Here is a 3,769-nt window from a genome sequence, read left to right as displayed (position 1 = left end):
AATGTGGTTTGAGTGATTTAATGACTGCAGTTTTCAGGGCCTTTGGAAAAATACATGAGTGAAGAGATTTGTTTACTATATGAAGTAGATCTGAGGCCATTTAACAAAAAACATCTTTGAAAAATCCTGTTGGAATAATATCAAGGCAGCAGGAGGAGGATTTCAGAAGTTGAATAATGTCCTCTAGGCTTTTATCATTAATCTGATGGAATTGTTTCATGGTGTTTGAATTGATATTAGGTGGACATAGTAGTTATATTCACTGTAATTACATTTATCTATTTCAATCAAATCCAGTTCCTTTATTTGGTTCCTTGCTGGAAAGTAATGTTGCTTTCATGTACAGCATGCTTAATAGAAGCGGCAGAGTTAAAATAAAATAAAAAGTGGGTGGGTGCGCGGCCATCAGTGGCCATAAAAGGAATAATTCAACCTGTAAACCATACATTTTAGGATTCATTTAAAAACTATTTTATTTACCTTTAAATCCCTCAATGGCCTGGCTGCACCCCACCTCTCTGAGCTGCTACACCCCACCTCTCTGAGCTGCTACACCCTACCTCTCTGAGCTGCACCCCACCTCTCTGAGCTGCTACACCCCACCTCTCTGAGCTGCTACACCCTACCTCTCTGAGCTGATGCACCCCACCTCTCTGAGCTTAAGTCTTAAAACCCACCTCTTTTCTTAGCTTTCTGCAGTTTGCAGATTGTTGTTTTTATTGCTTTTAAATTGTATATGTTTTTTTACTATATGGCTGATATTTGTATTCTTGTTTTGTGTTCTTACATTTATTTGTTTTTGTTGTTGTTGTATACAGCACTTTGGTCTGGAGGTTTTAAAGTTTAAAAAACTTGGATTGTATTGGATTTTTTGATAAAGTTTTGCTAATGTTAAACCTGGTATCCATTTACTTACACATTATTGGATTCTCTGTTCACCCTGGAGGCATGTAAGAATAAGAATTCATTCATCTTGGGAGAATTTGATAGACAGACATTGTTTTTATGGGGAAAGCATCTAAACAGGGACATACTTGTGAATATTTTTAATATAGGATAGATCTCTTAATTAGGAGCCAAGAGATATTTTTTTAACATGTTCTATGGCATTTATGCTCTTAATAATATAAACACATTTGAAAGAGAGGGCTGACTTTAGGAGTTCTCACCATATCTCTTTGGTTTAATAACACACACAAACAATTTTATTTTTTTAGTTAACATCTGATATTAAAAATCAATGATTTGTGCTCAAAGATAGCACCTTTCAGGTTCTTTAAGCTAACATAAGAACCCATCAATGATTTATCTGGGTTTCCTCAGAACACATAATAATGACATGTACTTTCTAGATTTTATAGAGATAACCTTAAGGCAAAAAATTCTGAGGCAATGTTGCCAAATTAGAATGCGCCGTACAAGAACATTAAGGTTGCTGCAAACTGGACAAACTCTGGGAAAGAAACTTTTCCATCCTTATCCCCATCCAGGCTGGCGAAGAATTGGTCTAACTGTTGTTTGTCTCCCTATAGAGATAAAGTCCACAGAAGTTTGAATTAGATTTTAAAACATAAACAGAGGCATACACAGATTAATATAAGTGCTTCATCTTTTTACTTACGGCCATTTCAGGAATCTCCACATGGAACAAATCAGCAAGTTCTGCCTTGCTCAGTGAATCTTTGTCTCCGTCTTTTCCAGCATACTTATCGAAGGTGCCCTTCAATGCTTTCAGTTGTTTTTCAATCATGCCCATGTTTGCTGAAATGAAAAAAGTACTGTTGACTGTGTAGTTCAGTGTTTATTTATTATAAATGGATTCTTGGAGCGTGCTAGGATCAAGATTCTTACTGCCCAACCATCATTTGTCTTGTGAACATTACTGATTATTTTAAAACGGTGCGATAAAGTCTTGCTCATATGTTGCCTTCTCATCTTTTCTTTAAGGGGTAATTACTAAATGTACCCTTGGTTTTGAACAACAGACATGATAAAGTCATGTTTGGGTGGGGCAAGAGAAAAGCTCATTAGTGATTTGGTGTGGTAGGCAATTCTGCATCTTTCCAAAACAATTCAAGGCAACCAAACACATCTAGTCTGATTTCCAAACTCCCTTTACTTGTTGTTCCTCCTTCAATTCATCTCAGTTTCTCTTACCTTTTGCATGACTTTTCAAACAACTTTGCATTTTCAAATTGACAGAATTCCCACAATTTGATGAATGTCACTATAATATGTAAATGAGAGAATTGCTATAATCTTTCTATGCATTGACATTTAAATCCTATACATAGCACTAATAAAACATAATGCTACATTTTAGATATCAACTATTTAGACAATTCAAATGCACAATGGTTAATGATTCATGTCTAAATGGACTTAAAGAAAAATGTTCACTTACCAAATTCAATGAAAGTCTGAGTAGGTAGAGAGAATGGAAGAGTAGGATTTGTGAAGAGATCACGGACACCTTGGTTTATATAGAGAGGTTGTGTTACATGTGCCGCAGTAGGTGCTTGTGTGTGTCTCTCTCTCTCTCTCTCCCTGATTGTCTCCAGGTGCAGCCACTCCCCCAGGTGCTCCCAATCCCCAATCAGGGCCTTAAAGGACCTGAGGAAGGCTGCAGTGGCCTCTCTCTACTATAAAGCGGAAAGAGAACAATTAAAGGCTAAAGTCTTAGAGGCAGAGAGGGAGTGGAGTGTGGTTGGTGTTTTGGGAACAAAAGGAGAGGGAGTAAAAGCTACCAGAAAGGCACTGTTTAAATTTTTGAGTGAAACTGGGGTAGGAAAAATAATTTAACATTAGGTCAGGAAAGAACATAGATTAGTTTTGTTTTGTTTTATTTATTTAATGGTTTTATTAATTTATTTTTTATTTTATTTTGATTAGAACATAGGTTAATGAGTTGGAATGATGTGATGATGCATACTCATGTACAGTAGGTGGCGGTATGCACCTTTTAAGTTGTTTGCAATCTGCCAAAAGCAAGAGAAGAAGAAGAAGCAGTGGCCTCTCTCCTTCTCCTCTGGCTGCATGTATGCAGCATGTCTCTGTCTCTGTGTGAGGCCTGTGTTTTAGTGAATTGTTAGGAGATGTGCTCCAGTTTACCTTTTTGTGTATTGTTTAATGTGGTCACTTTCGTTAGAAGGAAGTTGTTCTTAGTTACTTTAAGTTTGTTTTGCAAATTGGCTGGTGAGCCTCTTTTCTTTTTTTATTAATTAAAGCATCACTTTGTAGCTTCAGCAGTCAGTTTCCTCTCTTTCTCTCGCCCGGTTATGTTTGTGTTTTGTTACTTTCCTTTGTACCCCTAGTTTAGGAGGGAGCGTAACAAATGGGGGCTGAGTAGTTGCAAGTAAGCTGTAAGTCTATGGTGGTAGACTAGTGCAGTAGTGTGAGTGTTGAAAATTATTTTGTTTGTTCAATATGGCCTCCATTGTGTTGGGTGAGTCCTCTCATACTGGTTCTAAATTAGATGCCAGGTTGAAAGTGAGGTTAGCTTATCTACAGTGAGAGAAGGAGGACCGTGAGCGAGATTTTCAGCTCAGGAGGGAGCTGGAGATCAGAAAGTTGGATGCAGACACAGCTTTCAGGGTGCGTCAGCTAGAGCTGCAGACAGGTTCAGTGGGATCCTCTTCGGGTACACAACCATTGTCAGGTTCTGATGCTCCTTTTTGATGTTGGTAACAACATTCAGCTGGTTCCAGTATTTCGTGAGTCTGAAGTTGACAAATACTTTGTTTTGTTTGAGCGCATTGCTGCTGCTTTG

This window comes from Notothenia coriiceps, unplaced genomic scaffold, assembly GCF_000735185.1.
Source record: "Notothenia coriiceps isolate Sejong01 unplaced genomic scaffold, NC01 NC01_scaffold00029437, whole genome shotgun sequence".
NCBI classification, from domain to species: domain Eukaryota; kingdom Metazoa; phylum Chordata; class Actinopteri; order Perciformes; family Nototheniidae; genus Notothenia; species Notothenia coriiceps.
This window is presented reverse-complemented; position numbering follows the sequence as displayed.